This window comes from Chiloscyllium plagiosum, chromosome 33, assembly GCF_004010195.1.
Source record: "Chiloscyllium plagiosum isolate BGI_BamShark_2017 chromosome 33, ASM401019v2, whole genome shotgun sequence".
Lineage (NCBI taxonomy): Eukaryota > Metazoa > Chordata > Chondrichthyes > Orectolobiformes > Hemiscylliidae > Chiloscyllium > Chiloscyllium plagiosum.
In genome coordinates, this window is record NC_057742.1 from 42,395,162 (window position 1) to 42,409,113 (window position 13,952).

General features: G+C 44.6%; 1 protein-coding gene across 1 annotated transcript in view; it reads right to left on the reverse strand.

Annotated features, from left to right (window-relative positions):
• LOC122539646 (solute carrier family 15 member 2-like) overlaps positions 1-13,952 on the reverse strand; it is a 103,429-nt gene that overhangs the window by 27,540 nt on the left and 61,937 nt on the right. The window lies entirely within an intron of this gene.

Genomic DNA, 13,952 nt, shown 5'->3' on the forward strand with positions numbered 1-13,952 from the left:
CGGGTCGGTGTGGACTTGTTGGGCCGAAGGGCCTGTTTCCACACTGTAATGTAATCTAATCTAAAATTTCAAGGATCAGTTAGGAATTTTCATGTGTAACAACCAAATTAAAATTAGGAATATGAAACATTTTGCCCAAAGGTTAATCAAACTGTGGAAGAAAGGAACAGGAGTAAGGTGTTTAACTCCCCTCAGTCTGATCTGCCCTTCAGTGAGGTTATTGCTGACCTTCAACCTAACCCCATATACCCCTCCATTGTACAATTTTACCTTTGATTAACAAAAATCTCTGAGAAGGTTTCCCACTTGCGGTTGGATCAAGCATTCATGCACATTTGCAGAAGAGCGTCTACCTTTTCCCTGTAGAATTGTTTCTTAATTTCACTCCTCCATGCTCCTGGTGGCATAGGAAGTATCTCTCTTTCTCTTGTTCTCTCTCACTCCATCCTAGCTGTTCTCCTTAATAGTTTGTAAACTTCAATAACACTAACTTTCCAATTTCGAGGAATACAACCCCAGCTTTCAGTTACGAATGTGAGGTTATCTGATCAGCTAAAATCTTAATGAATGATGGTCAAGGTTTAAGGCGCTGAGTGGCCTACACCAGATCCTAACTCATGTTCACCTGCTGTGTAATGTCACTTTAGAATTACTCCCTTGAGTCCAGGTGTTTTTCAGATAAATCTATACTATACTCTCTCATTGGCCAACAGATCCTTTCTAAGCTGTGTTGCCTCGAAATGCTCAAAGTACTCCTAAGTACCCACAGAGTTTTGGGTCTACCAGGGCTTTTGGACAGCTGAATATAGGAATTGCTAAATGACAGGTGTCCAAAATCCATGCAATTCATTTTGTTCCATGCTGATAGTTTATTGACTAATCCAAACAATCAATCTCTAGCAACGAGTCTACAACAGGGCCAGACATGAGGGGAGTATAAACCCAGTGCTGGGAGGGGCTTGTAACGTTCAAATCCACCTGTTCCTCTCAAGCTGTCACACAGGTTGATAGGGTTTATAAGAAGGCATACAGTGTGTTAGTTTTTATTGGTAGAGAGATTGAGTTTTGGAACTAAGAGGTCATGCTGAAGCTGTACAAAACTCTGGTACGGCCGCACTTGGAGAATTGAGTAAAGTTCTGGTTGCGGCATTATAGGAAGGATGTGGGAGCTTTGGAAAGGGTTCAGAGGAGATTTACTGGGATGTTGCCTGGCATGGAGGGAAGGTCTTATGAGGAAAGGCTGAGGGACTTAAGGCTGTTTTTGTCAGAAGAAGAAGGTTGAGAGGTGACTTGATTGAGACATATAAGATAATCAGAGGGTTAGATAGGGTGGACAGTGAGAGCCTTTTTCCTCAGATGGTGACGGCTAGCCTGAGGGGACATAGCTTTATACTGATGGGTGATAGATACAGGACAGATGTCAGAGGTAGTTTCTTTACTCAGATAGTAGTCAGGATGTGGAACACACTGTCTGCAATAGTAGTAGACTCCAACGTTAAGGACATTTAAATGGTCATTCGATAGGCATGTGGATGAGAATGGGATAATGTAGATTAGATGGGCTTCAGATTGGTTCCACAGGTTGGCGCAATATCGAGGGCCGAAGGGCCTGTACTACGCTCTAGTGTTTTATTTATTTTTATATATATATATATATATATATATATATATATATATGTATTTTACATTTACCATATGTCACATTTTAAATCACTCACATATCCCAGCACGGTCTTCCTAAAAGATACCTTTGTACTCTGCAGTTGATACCAATTGTTGCCTTCATCTCCTTGGGCAACCCGCCCTGCAGAGTTGCCACTTACTCAATAAATATATTAACAGATTTGTTATGAAATCCCCTGAATCCCTTCAAGTTTAGGCCATTTGTTTTGTTTCCACTTGTTATGGGCCAGGCCACACCCCCTCACGATATTTTAAGAAGGTAGCCCAGCCCCTAACATTTTCTTATGTTAAAGGTAGATGTGAATTGGAAATTCCAGGTGTGATGCAATGGGTCAAACCACTCGGATTAAAGTAAAACACAATTTATTTAAACATTACAGTTGAAACACGAACAAAAGAAGTTGGAATTTAGAATAATTTAACTATCAGAAAACTTAACCAACCCGATACAGTAACTATCCTGATGAAGGGCTTTTGCCCAAAACGTCGATTTTCCTGCTCCTTAGATGCTGCCTGAACTGCTGTGCTTTTCCAGCTCCACTCTACTCCAGAATCTGGTTTCCAGCATCTGCAGTCATTGTTTTTATCCACCCGATACAATGACTATCACTAATTAACTGTTCCAATCCAGTTACATCCTATAAACACACCCCTAACTAAAAAAGGTAAATTCAAACACAGATTTTTACAGGCAGGAGGGAACAACATCTACAGAGAGATTTCAGAGAAAATCAGAGGAATCCTTTACTGAAGCTTGCATCTCCCCTGGGCTCTCACATCTTGTGACTACTACAGTTAAAAACAAGCTAGAAAAACGTGAACTAGGAGAGTTGGCCACTCTCCTTCCACTGGTTAGCTGTTACTCGCTAGACTCCTCGGCACCTCTGCCTTTACTACCTCTCTTGTAAAAAAAAGGAGAAAATAACCCTTTTAAAGTGACAGCATCATCACACACTGTTCCTGAAAAGGTGAAATTGTTTGCCATGGTCTGCAAAATGCAGGATTTCAGAATCTTAGAAACAGCAGCTGTATCACCTCTCACCCTTGCCCTTTCCTGTCAGAAGGTGTCTAAATTTACATAATTGCTCCTCATAATGCAAACCCTGTCACTCCTCAATCATTCCTGTTGCTTTCTTCAGTATCATTTCTATAACTGATTACTTGTAGTTGTGGAGGTCTGCTTCAAATCTATCACAATATGGGGATGGAAGCTCAACTGGTGTCCTATCCAAAATATCGCTGTCTTGATGGTGTGGCAATCCCTCCATACTGAATTAGTGCGTAATCTCAAATGTCATATTCAAATTTTTCAGAGCGACTTCAACCCAGAATCTTTAAATCATTTTATTGCATTCAGTCTGTAAACTGAGACTGGTGATGCCACACTAACTGTCTTGGCAAGTGATATAATGATTTGTAGACTCCTGTTTGTGATAGTAGTGTTCTGACTGTGGAGCTATTGTCAGTGCTAATATTACTGAGATCATCTTGCTGGGCTATGTTGGCCAGAATAAAGAGACTGAATCAATAACCTTTATTCCTGGGGAGGCCTTTGGTTTCAGCCCTCCTAGGATTGGTCGGTGCCTTCACAGTGCAGCTCTATAATATAAATCATGTCCACAGTATACAAGGGTAGTGTCAGCCATGTCTCAGACTCTCTCCTGTCCTTCAGAGAATTGTCGGTTCAAATTACACACCAGAGACTTGGGTATATAATCTCGGCTCACACTCCAGTGTGGAACTGAGAGTGCTGCAGTGTATGAGGTGTTGTCATTCTTATGAGCTATTTAAACAAGGCCCACATTACCCGTTTGGATGGTTGTAAAATATCCTAGTGCACTATTTGAAGAAGAGCAGCAGAGTTTCCTGAGTGGTTACAATATTTATCCTTAACCAGCATCATTAATAAAAAAACCTGGTCATTCATCTCCTCATTGTTCAAGTCTATTAACTTTTTATCTGGCACTTTACAAAATACTATTTTGGAAATTCTGAAGAATGTATGAAGCACAATTTCCCTTCTGTAAAATCATTTTGACTCTGTCTAATAATACTATACTTTTCCAAGTGCGTAACTGAAACTTGTTTAATAGTAGACTCCACCAGAACCATTCTAGAATCTAGTGAGTTTTGGAAAATCATTATATTACCATGTCAAAACACAGTGTTGTGGCATCACCAGTCTCAGTTCACAGTCTGAATGCAATAAAATTAATTAAAGGCTCAAGGCTGTCTGTAGATATTTGAATACAAAATCTCTGCTGACACACCAGTGTAGTGCTGAGAGAGTGCTGCACTGCCAGGGGAGTTATATTCCAGATAGGACATTAAAATGAGACCTGCCTACCTGTTCAGGTGGATTTCAAACAGAGCATGACAGAACTACAATAACAGTGTTTGCATAGCCCCCGAGGGCTGCTCTCTCACTTGAGAGAAAGATATCTGGTGATGGGTTTAACCTGAGTTGGCTGGTCAGTTGATTTGCAAAGTGAAGTGATGCCAACAGCATGGGTTCAATTCCCACATTAACTGAAGTTACCATGAAGGTCCTGCCTTCTCCACAATGACAAGTAACTGAGTGTTGAAAAGATAGAAAAGAAGCCAGGATCTTAGAGTTCTAAAAGAGGTAGCTGCTGAATCCATACATTCTAGAATGGTCACAGGAATCTACTGTTAAGAAAACCTCAGTAATGAACATGGGTCATCATAGTATGATCAGACAGAGTCAATCAGGTTTGACAAAAGTTTTCAGCACAAGGTAGGCAGATAAAAGAGAACCAGTAAATGGAGCATTTATAAATAATTCACATTAAGTTAAAACACAAGATACAGACTTAGGAAGTTGGGCATATTACATTATATACAATATCAAAAGAAATGGCACCACTGGAATCAGAAATGGGTTGAGTTTAGATGTTTCCAGATATCAGATCAGGTAATCAATGAAATCTGGCAAGGCAACCTGTTTACCAGCAAAATGCAACTTCATTTCCTGTGAGTTTTATAAGGTTAGCTCAATGGATTCAGATCTCTCCAAAGTGGCTCCCCCAAAGTCCAGCCAAATTGGTTAAGGATTGTTAATTGTCCCCCAATGTCTGCTTTGCCCAATGGATGCACAAAGTAGGTAGTTCATAGAATGGTGGAAGACCAAAGTCACTTTCTGGTTTCTCAGCACTCTGTTGGCCAGGTCATAGAGTACAGCACAGAAATAGACACTCATCCAACTCATCCATGTGGATCAGATATCCTAAATTAATCTAGTTCCATTTGCCAACATTTGGCCCATGTCCTTCTAAACCCTTCCTATTCATATACCAATCCAGATGCCTTTTAAATGTTGTAATTGTACCAGCTTCCACCACTTCCTCTGGCAGCTCATTCCCTATATGCATCACCCTCTGCATTGAAAAGTTGCTTCTGAGGTCCCTTTTAAATCTTTCCCCTCTCACCCTAAACCTATGCCCTCTAGTTCTGAACTCAGCCCACCCCAAGGAAAAGCCTCTGTCTATTTATCCTATCCATGCTCCTCATGACTTTGTAAACCTCTACAAGGCCATCCCTCATCCTCCGATGCTCCAAGGAAAATAACCCCAGTCTATTCAGCCTCTCCCTATAGCTAAAACCTTCCAACTCCGACAACATCCTTGTAAACCTTTTCTGAACCCTTTCAAGTTTCACAACATCCTTCCTATAGGAGGGAGCCCAGAATTGAATACAGTATTCCAAAAGTGGCCTAACCAATGTCCTGTATAGCCGCAACATGACCTCCCAACTCTTATACTCAGTGCACTGATCAATAGACACTGCTATTGACTTCAGTTACTTGCCAAGACTTTCATGTGCCTTTGACCATGAACTGATCCAACATTGTGTTCCCAAAGGTAGGACTGGGTGAACCAAGAGTACCCAGAGCCACATGCTCTGACCAGATTTTGTAAATTTTCCTGCAGGGCCTGTCCACCAAAACAGTGCTCAATAGTGCATCTTTCCAACATGATATCCATGAGCTGAATTGGACGTGTAACTCTGGAACAAGTTGAGTCGAAACACAAACATTCATGTTCTTTTTTAAGGAGAAATCATTAACCAAGTTTTCACTGCACCCTCAACTGCAGAGGGCAGCACTCAGTTTCAAAATGTCCAACCATTGGACAATTCTGTCTCTTGTACAGCTGGAATTCTTCCATCATATTAACATGGAGAACTGACAAAGGACAGATAAATGGCATTTTCAAGTTGGCGGATGTTATAGGTAGAGTGTCATGACCATCAAAGCAGAGGCCTCAGCTATTTACAATCATTCACATTGTTACATGGTTGTTTTTGACAGTGAGGACACAACGGGCTCTTTTTCTATGCTATCAAGAGTGTGGTGCTGGAAAAGCACAGCAGGTCAGGCAGCATAAGGAACAAGAGAGTCGACGATTCGGGCAAGAGCCATTCATCAGGAATGCGGCTTGTGGGTCAGGGGCACTGAAAGGTAAATGCAGTGAGGGGGAGGGAAGGTAGCTGGAGTGTGATAGGTTGATGAAGGCGAGGGTGAAGGTCATAGGTCAGAGATGAGCGTGGAGCAGATAGGTTGGAAGGAAGGTGCCAAAGTATAGACAGGTTAAGTGATTGGGCAATGGAAAACAATGTAGGGAAATGTAAGGTTATCCACTTTGCTGCTAGGAATTTCATTAACCTTCTAAATGTTGCTGCTCATGGAGAGTTGTTTGTACTTGTACAAAGAACACATAAAGTAGACTTGCAGAGTCCACATGCACCAACCAATCCCTTCGCCCTGTGGCCAACCACTTCAACTCCCCCTCCTACTCCCCCAAGAACACGCAAGTCCTGGGACTCCTCCACCGCTAAACCTAAGCCACCCAACAATTGGACAAAGAACATCTCATCTTGGGACCCTCCAACCGCACGGAATCAACATCAACTTCACCAGTTTCCAAATCACCCCTCCCCCAGCTCATCCCAAATCCAACCCTCCAACTCCAACTCTTGACCTGTCCTACATGTCCATCTTCTTCCCACCTATCCACTCCACCCTCCCCACTGACCTATCACAATTACCCCTCCTGCATCTATCTATCGCCTTCCTAGCGATATCTCCCCAGCCCCACTCTCACCCTCTTATTTATCTCTCATCCCTCTTCTACCCCACATTCCTGTTGAAGGGATTATGCCCAAAACATTGACTCTCCTGTTCGTCGGATGCTGCCCAACCCGTTGTGCTTTTCCAATGCCACACTTTTAAACTCTGACTCTCCAGCTTCTGCAGTCCTCACTTCCTCCTGGTTTTAGAAACCACTTAGGAAGGCAAATGGCACATTGGCCTTTACTGGGGGAATGGAGCACAGGAATGAGGAAGTCGTGCTCTACTTGAAAAAGGGGTTGGTGAGACCATACCTGAAGGGCTCCATGTTTAAGGAATGTTTTACTTACACTGGAAGTGATATTAATCCCTGGGACAGGTAGACCAGTTGGTTAAGAAGGTGTTAAACATGCTTGCCTTCATTGCTTAGGCAGGTGGATATCGGAGTTGGGATAACATGTTGAGGTTATACGGGACGTTAGTGAGGTCACTTTTGGAGTACTGTGTACAGTTCTGGTCACTCTACTATCGAAGGATATTATTTAATTGGAGAGAGTTCAGAAAAGATTTACCAGGATGTTGCTGGGTATGGAAGATGTGAATTATAACAAGAGACTGGATATACTGGGACATTTTTCCTTGGAGCATAGGAGGTTGAAGGATGACCTTATAGAGGGTTATAAAATCATGATGGGTATAGATCAGGTGAATAGACAAGGTCTTTTCCTCAGGGTGAGTGAGTTCAAGACTAAGGGGCATATTTTTAAGATGGAAAGAGAAAGATTTAAAAAGGACAAGAAGGGTAACTATTTTTACACTGTGTGTGGAATGAACTGCCAGAGGAAGTGATAGATGCAAGTACAGTTGCAATATTTAAGAGACATTTGGACAGGTACATAAGCTGGAAATGTTTAGAAGGATATGGGCCGAATGTAGGCAAACGGAACTAGCTTATTTTGGGAAACTTGGTCAGCACAGGTGAGTTGGACCGAAGGGTCTGTTTCTGTGGTGTATGACTCTATGAGGGGGCCGCTGTCTGATGAGGGCTGAGTGAATTGGACGTGTACTCTGTGGAGCTTTGAATGAGGGGTAATCTCATTGAAGTGTCTGAGATTCTGAAGGGATCTGACAGGGGAGCCACTGAGAGGGTAGTAACGTTGGCCAGGAGGGGCAGGGCTCATGTAGTCTCCATAATTTAGGAGTAAGATAAGGAAAACGTTCAATTGAAGCTGTATTACTGAGTATATTTAAAGCTTTGATTGACTGCTATTTGGCCTCTTAGTGAGTCAAAGGACAAGTCAGGTGGATGGGAATGTGAAGGTAGAAGGTGAGTCTTAATGGTAATGACTGCTCCGACTCCTGATGTTCCCTCAGGAAGGAAAACAAAGCTATACTTCAGCTGTGACCTCAACAAGATCTGGACAATTGTAGCAGACTTACTGACCTTTTTTTTAATAAAGGCTGCTGTGGTAATAGTGTAGTATTCCTGGCCTGTCCTCCCTCAGCAGGAACAGGCTGCAAACAGAGCATTGTGTCATCACATGGATGGTGGGAAAGCCCCCAAAGGTTGGCAGTGGGGTATGAGGAAAATCAGGCCTAGGTGACCTGCCTCAGTGAGGGTGTAACTCAGTAACTCACTGACGGAATGCAGTCCATTTATAAAATTACTCTGCTCTCCTCCCACACTCAGCTGACTTGCAGTGTCCTTGCCCCTCTCACTCTTACTGCCTCAGTACAGGTGGGCTGTTTAACACTGGGGGCTCATAAACCAGCTTGCTCCCATCCTCACCCATTCTCCTCACTGTGTGTGTGCCAGTGTCATGACCAACTGTTGCTGGATATTAATCTGGAGCAGGACCTTGGACTGATATTACCATCTCCCAGATCCTTCCAAGGCACCCCATTCCCCTCCTTCCAAACACACCGTCCACCAATAAGAGTCAACGTCCACTTAAATGATGGTGGATGGTACTCACGCAAGGAAGGTGAGAGCAACAAAAATCACAGAGATCCATCTCGGCTGGTCTGGAGATAGCAAAAGTGGGTTTTCTCAAAGGCTCTGACTGCCCTCTACTGCTCTGAACATTGAATTACATCCTCAGGTGGTAAACCAACTCAGGACTGTATGCTCAACAAGAACAATCACTTGAGTTTAATGGAGTAAAATGGCCCGTGTTCCTTCTGAGGAGCGCTCATGGATCTCAAGGCCATCTGTAATTTCCACAGCCCGGAAGGGTTTGTGTTTCACATCTGTAGAGTTTGCGAGAGGTGACAGGCTCGGTTTCACAACATGAGGGGGCTGCTCCTCAGTTTCCAACTGCTCTTCAATCTCACACTCCTGATCTTTTGTCACATGGCGTGATGAGGAGACAAAATATTAGGAGTCTCCACATTGCTCAAGGTGGCCACCAACAGATCCAGGTCACGAGCAGTGAGTGGAATCACTCAGTCAGACTGTCCACTCTCACCCGTATGGGAGCCCACCATCAACACTGAGAAGGACACTTTAATCTGATCAGCAAAGATTCCTGAAAGCTGTGGAGTGCTTTTTTGGTGGGGCAGTAATAATGAGGGAGGCTAAAGGCAGAACCCCCAATGGTGAGGCAGTAATAATGAGGGAGGCTAAAGGCAGAGCCCCCAATGGTGAGGCAGTAATAATGAAGGATGCTAAAGGCAGAGCCCCCAATGGTGAGGCAGTAATAATGAGGCATGCTAAAGGCAGAGCCCCCAATTGTGAGGCAGGAATAATGAGGGATGCTAAAGGCAGAGCCCCCAATTGTGAGGCAGTAATAATGAGGGATGCTAAAGGCAGAGCCCCCAATGGTGGGGCAGTAATAATGAGGCATGCTAAAGGCAGAGCCCCCAATTGTGAGGCAGTAATAATGAGGGATGCTAAAGGCAGAGCCCCCAATGGTGAGGCAGTAATAATGAGGAATGCTAAAGGCAGAGCCCCCAATTGTGTGGCAGTAATAATGAGGGACGCTAAAGGCAGAGCCCCCAATGCTGAGGCAGTAATAATGAGGCATGCTAAAGGCAGAGCCCCCAATTGTGAGGCAGTAATAATGAGGGATTAAAGGCAGAGCCCCCAATTGTGAGGCAGTAATAATGAGGGATGCTAAAGGCAGAGCCCCCAATGGTGAGGCAGTAATAATGAGGGATACTAAAGGCAGAGCCCCCAATTGTGAGGCAGTAATAATGAGGGATGCTAAAGGCAGAGCTCCCAATGGTGAGGCAGTAATAATGAGGGATGCTAAAGGCAGAGCCCCCAATGGTGAGGCAGTAATAATGAGGGACACTAAAGGCAGATCCCCCAATTGTGAGGCAGTAATAATGAGGGACACTAAAGGCAGAGCCCCCAATTGTGAGGCAGTAATAATGAGGGATGCGAAAGGCAGAGCTCCCAATGGTGTGGCAGTAATAATGAGGGATGCTAAAGGCAGAGCCCCCAATTGTGAGGCAGTAATAATGAGGGATGCTAAAGGCAGAGCCCCCAATGGTGAGGCAGTAATAATGAGGGACACTAAAGGCAGAGCCCCCAATGGTGAGGCAGTAATAATGAGGGATGCTGAAGGCAGGGTCCCCAATGGTGAGGCAGTAATAATGAGGGACACTAAAGGCAGAGCCCCCAATAGTGAGGCAGTAATAATGAGGGATGCTAAAGGCAGGGCTCCCAATAGTGAGGCAGTAATAATGAGGGATGCTAAAGGAACATGAATGAGATGTGCTCAGACATCATGAAGGTTTGTGTAGCTGGAGGCTGTTACCAAGGTAGGAAGGAGTGAGGCTGCTACAGACCAGAAACAAGACAGCCGATGTAGGTTTAGTGCTGTCTAGTAAGGTCCTGTGTGGGATCCGGAGAATATTCACCTGGAAAGTGTCTGAGAAACATAGAGAGAGAGAAAGAGAGAGAGAGAGAGAGATGCAACAGGGTGAGATAATGAAAGGTTTCACTATCTTACTCCTGTCAGTAAAAAGCCACCTCATGCAGACATTTTTGTGTTTTATCTTTCCAGGATTACACAATAATCTCATGGCTTCAGGTTAAATATGGGCAAGGAAACCTCCTGCTGGTTACCACAGACCATCCTCCCTCAGCTGATGAATGGTCACTCCTCCATGTTGAACAACAATTCGAGGAAGCACTGCAGGTGGCAAGGGTACAGACTGTAGTCTGGATGGGGAATTTCAACAGCCACCATCAAGAGTGGCTCAACTGACCAAGCTGGTCATACCCTAAAGGACATAGCTGTTAGATTGGGTCTGCGGCAGGTGGTGAGGGAACCAACAATAGGGAAATACATACCTGACCTCATCCTTACCAATTTGCTGGCTGCAGATGCATCTGGCCATATTGATAAGAGTGACCACCGCACAGTCCTTGTGGAGATGAAATCTATTGATAATAACCTCCATTGTGTTGTGTGGCATTACCACCATGCTATATAGGACAGACTTCGAACAGATCTATCAACTCAACATTAGGCATCCATAAGGCACTGTGGATCACTGAAAGCAATAGAATTGTACTCCAAAACAATCTACAACAGTCATGGCCTGGCATATCCCCCACTCAAGCCAGGGGATCAACCCTGATTCAGTGCAGGAGGGTATGCCAGGAGCAGCACCAGGTGTACCTGAAGATGAGGTGTCAACCTGGTGAAGCCACCAACAGGACTACTTGCATGTGAAACAGCACAAGCAGCAAGTGATAGACACAGCTAAGTGATCCCACAGCCAACAGATCAGATCTAAGCTCTGCAGTCCTGCCACATCCAGTCATGAATGGTGATGGAAAATTAAACAAGTGAATCAGAGTAAACATTTAGTCTGGAAGAAAGACACCGTTTGAAAATTAACCTTATTACAATCATCTGATGGATTGTAAGATGTATGCGTTTGTTCCTCCTCACCCAGGAACTTCGGCGTTTGGTCTATCCATCTGGAAGGAGAATAACTAGGAAAATCTTACCGGGGATAGCTGTAACTCCTGATTGCAAGAAGAGGAGAGGAAGGGGGTAGCCTATGATGGATGGTTTGGAGAGTTACTGCCTCCTTATATGTTACTGAAAAGATGGACATGTTGTTGCAGCTATTCGTCATTTGCACAAACACAAGAATTCCAATGTCTAAAAGACCACAACACCTTATGCTGTTGGAGAAGAGGCTGCTGATTGGTTGGCTTAGACATTGCCATGAAGCAAGCAACTCCACCCCTAGTAGCTGCCAGAGGTCACAGTGTCACTGGGAGGTAGTGACTGCTGCTGGTAATGAAGCCCAGGATCACCAGGACACCCAAGTCACACAGGAATGGGGGCAGGAGGAGGACTGCAGGTTACAGGGACATGAATCCTCCACTTCCTGATGCCAGGTCCCTCGATCATGTACCGAGCTGCTCACCCCATGTCCCCAGTCTTCCTTCTCGGGCTCCTGAATGGCAGGTTCCATTCTGAATAACACTGGCTGAAGAATAGGGCCCTCAGAAGGGCATTAATTGCCTATTTAAGAGCCTCAATTGTTGGCAGGGCAAGAAGATCAACCATGAACCTTCCTACACCAGCCTTAATGACAGCAGAGACAAGAAGAGAGTTCCTACCTGGCACCTCACATTCCATTCATTTCCCCACTTCCAGCAAACCTGTCTCAAGGGAGAACATTAAGCTTCCACCACTTGTTGCAGTTCCATAAATATCCTTAGGATGGTTGCGGTGTTTAACTAACGTGACCTCTTGAGCAATGGTAACAATATTTGGAGATTCCAGTGTTGGACGGGAAGTTAAAAATCACACAACACCAGGTTATAGTCCAACAGGTTTATTTGGAAGCACTAGCTTTCGGAGCCTGCTTCTTCATCAGGTGGCTGTGGAGAATAAGGTCATAAGACACAGAATTTATAGCAAAAGTTTATAGTGTGATGTAACTGAAATTATATATTGAAGAAGACCTGGATTGGCTGTTAAGTCTCTCATCTTTTAGAATGACCATGTTGGTTTCTCAAGTGAACTTCAACAATTGGTGTCATGTCGGCCCAGATAATGTATTGAAGGTGTGAGTCTCCCTGTGTGAGACTGTCTGTGCCGCAATGGTCAGACTGATTCTAATCTCAAAAAACAGATTTACAGAATTTTACATGGATTCATGCAGTTTTTGAGCAAAGTAAAATGTAATTCTGCAAGTACAAATTCACACCACAAACTTATATGTATATGTGTACATGTGGGGTGTGGGGGAGTGTGGATAATGAGTATCTGTGAGAGAGTGTATGTATGTGTGTGAGTGTAAAGGGGTATAAGTCTGTGAGAGGGTGTGTGTGGGAGTGTATGTGTGAGTGTATGAGAGAGGGTCTACGTGAGTGTGTCAGCAGAGACAAGAAGAGAGTTCCTACCTGGCACCTCACATTCCATTCACTTCCTCACTGTCAGCAAACCTGTCTCACATGTGCATGTGTGTGACTGTAAGGGTGTGTGTGTGTGTGTGTGTGCGCATGCGTAGTGCAATGGGGTCACCTGTAGTGTGACATGAACCCAAGGTCCCGGTTGAGGCCATCCCCATGGATTCCGAACTTGGCTATCAGCCTCTGCTCGGCCACTCTGCATTATTGCCTGTCCGAAGTCTGCCTTGGAGGATGGTCACTCGAAGGTCCGAGGTCGAATATCCCTGACCACTGAAGTATTCCCCAACTGGGAGGGAACCCTCCTGTCTGGTGATTGTTTTGCGGTGCCCATTCATCCGTTGTCGTAGCCTTTGCTCGGTTTCCCCAATGTACCGTGCCTCCAGGCATCCTTGCCTGCAACGTATAAGATAGACAACGTTGGCTGAGTCACATGAGTACCTGCCATGTACAAGGTGGGAGGTGTTCCCACGCGTAATAGTGGTATCTATGTCCACAATCTGACACGTCTTGCAGCGCTTCCTGTGACAGGGTTTTTTGGAGTTGTCCTGAGAGCCGGGCAGCTTGCTCCAAACAATGATCTGTTTGAGGTTTGGCGGTTGTTTAAAGGCAAGTCGTGGACGTGTGGGGAAGGTCTTGGCGAGGTGCTCATCCTCATCGATAATGTGTTGCAGGTCACGAAGAACATGGCGTAATTTTGCAGCCCCTGGGAAGTACTGAACAACGAAGGGTACCCGGCCAGTTGCAGCACGTGTCTGTCTCCTGAGGAGGTCATTACGGTTCCTTGCTGTG